Consider the following 7,971-nt stretch of genomic DNA (forward strand, 5'->3'; position numbering starts at 1 on the left):
AAGAACTTTGGATATAATATAGATTTAGAAAAAATGGCAAAACTTGTGGGAAAGAAATTATAAATTAACAATGTCAACTTCTTACAAAGAAAACCTATATAAACCTATATAAAATGTTTTATAGGTGGCACTTGGTTTATGTATAACCCAGCTATTGCTCATTCTTTCCTGCTCGCTTTCCATACCTCACTTTGATGTGCTGACCAAAGAGAAAAAGTTTAGCTGTAACTTTAAAAGTACTGCTCAGAGAGAGAAAAAGCTTCAGTGTAACTGCTCAAGGAGAGAAGCCCAGGGCTGGATGCCAGCAATTTTGTCATTTGAAGTGCAGAGCTTTAACAAGCTGTGCTTAACTTGATAGATAAGGAAAGGTGTATTCGGATGAAAAGAAAAATTTTAGCTACGTAGGAACTGTTAGCATGGGAACATGTATTAGCTATAAAAGTGAAAAACGTTTTGATTAGGGTGTGTTTTTTTCTCCTCTGCCTTGTTGTGCCAGTTGGAAGTCATCCAGCTTTGCCTTTGATCAAAAATAAGGCTGTGTTCTTTTCAGTAGCCTTGGGTTCGAATCTCATTGGGATTTATTTGGATTCTGAGCTGAAAATCCTTACACAATTACAGAGTCAAATTACTGTTTGAGAAATTAAGAGAGCTCATTTCCACAAGCTAAGAGAGACATCTATTTGTAGAGTTCTCACATAAAATGGCGGCATAGGGTGCAGCTGGGAGTAGTTCATACTCAAAGATCTTCAGGGAGAAGCAGGTTCTACCAGCTTCCAGAAGACCAGAGACATCCGTGCTTTAGTGGACTAGCAGTTCCAGAAAAGGGGAACCATGAAAGACAATCCCACCATCAGGCTGTCTTATGCTAAACCTCCTCAGATAAGGGCTTAAGGCAGACATGTCAAACACAAGGCCCGGGGGCAGGATCCAGCCTGCAATGTGCCCAGATCTAGCCCATGGGGCCACCCCAGAGATGATGAGGGAGCGGCCCCCATCGCCCCAGCCCACCCCAGCCCAGCCTGCCAGTGCACGCACACGAGGCAGTGAGCATGCGGATGTCACATGTTCCGACTAATGAAGCACATCAAAGAACTTTCAGGCATGTTTCCTAAAGTCTTTATTGCAGAGCTACAGTTTTGCCGGTCACCATGATGGACGGTTGATGCCAGAATCTGAACTTCCTTTCGCTTGCATCAAGCTTTCCTTGCTAAACCCCTCCCTTCTCATGCAGTAACAGGTCACATTATCCAATTAGTGTGAAGGTCAAAAGTTTACTTCCTCTTTCTTTCCCGGGCTTTCCCCCCCCCACTCTAAGCTAAGTATTAACCCAATAAATACCAGACAGTTTTGCATATTGTCAAAGCAAGAATATACAATATTTGCAGCATTGACATCTGGCCCCCCTTACAAGAAGGACAGATCCTGTAAAGTAAACAAAAGCATATGTTAAGTGTTATCTTTCGGTTTGCTGGGGTGTTTCGATCAATCTGTTGGCGTTCACTTCACTCGATTTCACCCAGGTGGCTTCAGACAATGGGTATCCCTTCCATTGTACTAAGTACTGTAATTTCCCTCTAAAGATTCTGGAGTCAAGAATACGTTTCACTTCATAGTGGGTCTGCCCTGCCACTACGAGGGGTCCAGGTGCCTTCTTTGGAGGAGGTCTCAAAGTGGAGCCTCGATAAGGCTTCAACAAACTACAATGGAAAACTGGGTGAATTTTCCCTAACAGTTTAGGGAGTTTTAGTTGTACTGTGACTGGGTTGATGACCTTTACTATGGGGAAAGGCCCCAAGAATTTTGGTCCCAATTTCTTGCTGGGCAATTTGAGGCGTAGATATTTAGTTGACAGATAGACCTTTTCCCCAACTTGGAATGTTCTTTGGGGAGCCCTCTTTTTATCAGCCTGCTTTTTATAGGTTTCAAAAGTCTTTTTTAAAGAAGTTTTTGTGTTTTTCCAAACTTCTTCCCACCCTCTCACCCATTGATCAAGTGTCTGTGAAGCGGAGGGCAACTGAGGATATTCAGGTATTGGGTTGAATTCTTTCCCTGTGGCTACTTTGAAAGGCGTGTAGCCGGTGCTGCTGTGCACGGAATTATTGTATGCCACCTCCGCGAAAGGGAGGAGATCAGTCCAGTTCGTCTGTTGGTAGGAAACGTAGCACCTAAGATATTGCTCCACCATTTTGTTAGCGGCTTCAGCGGCCCCATTGGTGGCTGGATGAAAAGCAGATGATAACCCTTGAGATGATCCAATCAATGTAAGGAAATTTCTCCAAAACTTCGCTGTGAATTGCACCCCCCTGTCTGAGATTATTCGCTTAGGGGCACCATGCAGCCGGTAGATATGTTTCAGGAACAATTTGGCCAGGCGTTGGGCAGATGGGAGTCCTTTGCAGGCGATGAAATGAGCCTGTTTCGAGAACAGGTCTATCACAGTCCAGATGACAGTATTTCCCCTACTTTCAGGTAGGTCCACTATAAAATCCATAGCTATTTCTTCCCAGGGTTGAGAAGGGTTTGCCACAGGTTGCAGTAACCCAGGAGTTTTCCCTGGGATTCTTTTCATTGTGGCACATACAGTACAACTTTTTACATAGTTTTCCACATCCTTTTTCAGCCCCGGCCACCAGAATTGCCGGCGGGTGAGGTGTAGGGTTTTCAAATATCCAAAGTGTCCAGCCTGCTTTACATCGTGGCTGTGGTTGAGAGCATTAAGACGGAGCGCTTCTGGCAAATATAACTTCCCCCCTTTGTAAGCCAAGCCATCCCTGCATGTTAGGGACGCTTGATTATCTTTGAACCATTGGTCAGTGAGGAGCTCTCGTTTTATTTTCTTTACTCCAGGGTCATCAGGATTGGGGACCCTATGAGGTGTAAGTTGAGCAACAGTTTGTGAATTGGGAATAATTGCCTCATTAACCTGCTCTCGTTCGCTTTTGTACTGGGGTAACCGGGATAGCGCATCAGCTAGAAAGTTCTTTCCTCCTGGTATGTACTTTAGAGTGAAGTTGAAGCGGTTAAAGTACTGTGCCCACCGTACTTGCTTTGGTGACAATTTGCGGGGAGTTTTCAGTGCCTCTAGGTTCTTGTGATCTGTCCATACCTCAAATGGTACCTTGCTCCCTTCTAGATAGTGTCGCCAGTTCAATAGCGCCCACCTAATTACAAAGGCCTCTTTCTCCCAGGTTGCCCATCTTCGCTCGCTCTCAGTGAATTTCTTAGAGGTGTAGGCACAGGGTTGCAGGATCCCATTTTTGTTCTTTTGAAGTAACACCGCTCCAACCGCCACATCGCTGGCATCGGCTTGAATCACAAAGGGTTCCCCTGGGCAGGGGTGCTTTAGAACCGGTTCAGCGGCAAATAGTCTCTTTAAATTCTCAAAAGCTGTTTGACAGCTCATTGTCCATGCTAGTGGTTGGCCCGGTCATGGCTTCCCTCCTCCTTTGCCTGTTTTGAGTAGTTCTGTAAGCGGAAGGGCAATCTCGGCAAAAGAAGGGATGAATTGACGATAAAAGTTGGCAAAACCCAGAAAGCTCTGGAGCTGTTTGCGAGTCCTTGGGGGCTGCCATTCGATTATAGTTTTCACCTTGGCCGGATCCATTTCAACACCCTCATTGGAAATTCGGTAGCCAAGATAGTCTAATTGGGTTTGGTGAAATTCACATTTTGATAATTTGACATAAAGCTTGGCATTCAATAGCTTCTTTAACACTTCTCTCACTAGCTTTATGTGATCAGTCATGTTTGTGCTGTATATCAGGATATCATCAAGATACACCAAAACCCCTTTGTACAAGTGATCACGTAGAACCTCATTGATCAACTGCATAAATACAGCTGGGGCCCCCTGTAGTCCAAATGGCATGACTTTGAACTGATAGCTCCCCATTGGACAGTTGAAGGCAGTTTTCCACTCGTCTCCCTCTTTTATTCTCACCCGGTAGTATGCCTCTTTTAGGTCTAACTTAGTGAAGACACTCCCCTTAGCCAGGTGGGTCAATAAATCCTTTAGGAGGGGGAGGGGGTATTTGTTTTCCACACTTACAGCATTTAGTCCCTTGTAGTCTACGCAGAGACGAAGAGACCCATCTTTTTTCTCTTTGAACAACACAGGGGCTCCTACGGAAGATTTGGCCCATTCAATAAACCCCCTCGCTAGGTTCTTGTTCACATATTGCTGCATATCCTCCATTTCGAGGGGGGACATAGCATACATCCTCGGATGTGGGAGTTTGGCTCCGGGCACCAGTTCGATGGAGCAGTCATTGGGTCTGTGAGGGGGTAGGGCATCACATTCTTTTTCACTGAACACCTCCGCCAGGTCTAAGTATTCTTTGGGGATGACTGGTTCACCTGGATTCAGTGAGGCGGCCATGTGCGCTCGCTCATTGGGTGGCCTAAGATGCCCAGTAACATCTGTTGAATCAATGGGGGGATCAGGCCCTATAGGTAGTCTCACAATTCTCATTCCTTTCTCCCACCAGATAAACGGCTTCCATTTGTCCAACCAGGCTAGTCCTAGGATCACTGCCTCGGTCATTTTTGGAGCCACCAGGAAACAAATAAACTCCCAGTGTGCACCTATTTCCAGGCGTAAAGGCTCAGTTAATTGTGTAATAAGAGTCCCTCCCATCAGGGAGCCATCGGCTTGCTCAAATCTCGTCAGTTTGGAAAGCTGTTTTGCCCTTATGCCCATTTTCATGGCAAACGCCAGACTAATAATGCAGCGGGTAAATCCCGAATCAATTAGTACGTTTAAGTCTATTTGTGCCCCAGACTTAGGGATTATAAGTTTGGCGGCCAGTGAAAAAGGCAGGATTTGTCGACTCACCATTGGGTCATTTTCTCCTTCATTGTCGCTTTCAAAGAAAGGAAGAGCAGGGGCAGGTCCACCTGGAGTCTTGGCATCCTCCTGTGTGTGGAGTGTAACCTGGGCAACTGGTTCTCACGTGAGTCGATTGGATTTTTCTCTCGTTAGCCGCTGAGCAGGTTTCTTTTGCATTGCCGGTCTTGGCTTGCTCTGCAGTCGAGGGTAGGGGACTGGACAGGTGGCCGCTCGGTGTCCTCCTTGTCCACACCGGAAACACTCGAAGGAAGGGCGGGCAGGTGGCCTGGGTCTCTCAGCCCTTGCAGTAGTTGAAGGCTTTCGTGGGGGTGATTGCTGTCCAGGTAGCTCTGGTTGCTGTTCGGGTCCCTGTGGGGGAGGCTTTTTATAGCGAGAGAGCTTAACATCTAGCTTCATGGCTGTCTGGTACCACTCCTGAAGCCGATCAGGTATTTCTCGATAGATGCAGGCCTGAGAGAGGTGATCGTCTAATCCCTCAATGAAGAAATGGATGAGGGACTGCTCAGGCCACCCCTCTATTCGACCTGCTACCTTGCGGAATTCTCGCATGTACTCCAGGGCAGGCCTCCCGGCTTGTTTTATTTTGTCCTGCTGCTTTGAGGCCAATGGATGGGTCCTCAAATTGTTCTCTCAGACTTAAAAGAAAGCGGTGGGGATCTTCCAATTCAGGGGCTTGCTCGCTATATAAATGGTTCAGCCATTCAGATGCTTCTCCCTCTAGGTTGGATGCAATAACATCGACCATGGCCCCTGTTTCCGGATACAGATAGGCCCAGCATTTCAAGTGAAAACGCACTTGGTTGAGAAAAAAAATCAGCTTCTCTGGGTCCCCATCAAAGGTTGCATTGAAGGGTGGTGCGAACACAGGCTGCTGTGGCCCCCACTGGGGCTGGTTCCATGGCTGCTGGGCCCTCTGCTGCTGGCCAGCGGGGTTGGATGGTACCCCCTGCTGCTGTAGGCCTCCCAATGGTGACTGCGCAAGTGGGGGTTGTAGTGGTCTTCTCTGTTGTTGGACTGGAGGGGGTGGTGGTGCCCTCTGCTGCTGCTGATCATTCATCTGCTGGGGAAACCCATCTACCCATTGCTGCAGATGCCTCAGACTGGAACTCACCCTCTCTTCAGGGTTGGGGTCTCTGGCCGGCGAAAGCAGGGTCTGACAGGCTCCCTTCTGGGCTTCCCACTGTCCTTGTGGCCACCCCAGTTGCTGTAGGCCCCAACCTGGCTGCAGATTTATGCCCAGGGGTTGTACGTTTGGGGGCTGTGGCCAACCTCCTTGCTGTGGCTGTTCTCCCCCCAGCTGCTGATTTCCTGGCTTCTGTACCACCCCAAGACATTGCATGGCCTCTATTAGCTGTGGTAAGTTCAGAAGACATGGATCAGCCACTTGCTGGGAAACCCAATTTCCCCTTTGCTGCAGAGGATTCAAACTGGGATTCTCTCTCTCAGGACTGGAGCCCATGGCAGAAACATTTGCATTAGGAGGGCTGAAGGTTTCACTTTGTAGGAACTGATTTCTGTTTTTCATTTCTAAGTTTTGAAATCTTTCCAACGACTCACCCATAACTGTGTTATCTGTCCATTCTGCTTTTGAAGTCTTCGCTCTCAGCTGGGAAATCTGCCAAATTTCTCTCTCCCCCGGCTTGCTGGCCGTCGCTTCCCCCCCCCGGGGAAACTGTTGCAGCTACGGGGCTGGTCTCAGGCAATCTTTCTCTCTCCATAATGAGATCTTCCCCGAAACTTTGCCAGCTCCTCTCAGGCATAGAGGCAGCTAATGGAGTTCAGGACAGCAGATCGTTTGAAAAGAATGTTGGATTCTGGCATGATGTCACATGTTCCGACTAATGAAGCACATCAAAGAACTTTCAGGCATGTTTCCTAAAGTCTTTATTGCAGAGCTACAGTTTTGCTGGTCACCATGATGGATGGTTGATGCCAGAATCTGAACTTCCTTTCGCTTGCATCAAGCTTTCCTTGCTAAACCCCTCCCTTCTCATGCAGTCACAGGTCACATTATCCAATTAGTGTGAAGGTCAAAAGTTTACTTCCTCTTTCTTTCCCAGGCTTTCCCCCCCCCCACTCTAAGCTAAGTATTAACCCAATAAATACCAGACAGTTTTGCATATTGTCAAAGCAAGAATATACAGTATTTGCAGCATTGACAGCGGGGCTGACGATGTCCAGAAGCAGCCTCAGCCCACCATCCCCTAGGCTGGCACACTCTGGGGTTCTGCAGCCCTGCAGCACAGATGGGTCTGAGTGCTGCAACAACTGGGCCATCCCTACAAGCAGCAGGAAGAGGCAGAGGCATGGGGGAGTGAGCTGGCTTGCTGGATGTGCTGTGCAGCCACGAGGCCAACTACCATGTCCCAGACGTGGCAACCATGGGCAAGAAAAGACAAACAGTGGGGCCACAGCAAGGCTTCCTCCCATTGCCTTTGCTTGTCAGAAGGTCGCAAAAAGGGATCACATGACCCCACAGCACAACAATGGTCATAAATATGAGCCAGTTGCCAAGTCTCTGAATTTTCATTATGTGACCATGAAGATGCTAAAACGGTTGTAAGTGTGAAAAATGGTTGTGTCAGTTTTTCAGTCACTAAATGAACTGTTGTAAGTTGAGGATTACCTGCATTGCAGTAGTGCGAAGCCAGAACTGAAAATCACATGCCAAAATTTCTAAGTTGTACTTTTCTCTCCCTTAACCGTCTCTTATTTCCCACTCCGATGTATCCAATCAGGTTTAGGCAAGATGTTTTCATAGCGGTTAGTCCAAGCATAGCCTGGTATGCAGCCCCCTCCCTCTTCCAGCAGGGTGACTTTGAGGCAGGGTCTCCAGGAGATTCAGCACTTACTTTCATTTTCCCAAGCATCCCCCCTTCCATTTCCCCTCCCCACAGTTCATGGCAGTCTGTCACCACATCGCAGTGAAGCACAAGCAAGCAAAAAGTGGCAGCTGACAATTGCTTTCTAGATTTATTTCCTCTTATCAAAGAACATGGAAGAATTCTTTTTAAAAAAAAAAAAAAAAAAGAGGAAGCAGAAAAATGCGCCCTTTCTTCTTGGGATAGAGAAAGAGTTTTCCTGAGCATGAAGTTACCTCCAGGAGCAAACGTGAAGAGTCA

Source organism: Crotalus tigris, unplaced genomic scaffold, assembly GCF_016545835.1.
Source record: "Crotalus tigris isolate CLP2741 ecotype Arizona unplaced genomic scaffold, ASM1654583v1 scf7180000019756.288389, whole genome shotgun sequence".
Lineage (NCBI taxonomy): Eukaryota > Metazoa > Chordata > Lepidosauria > Squamata > Viperidae > Crotalus > Crotalus tigris.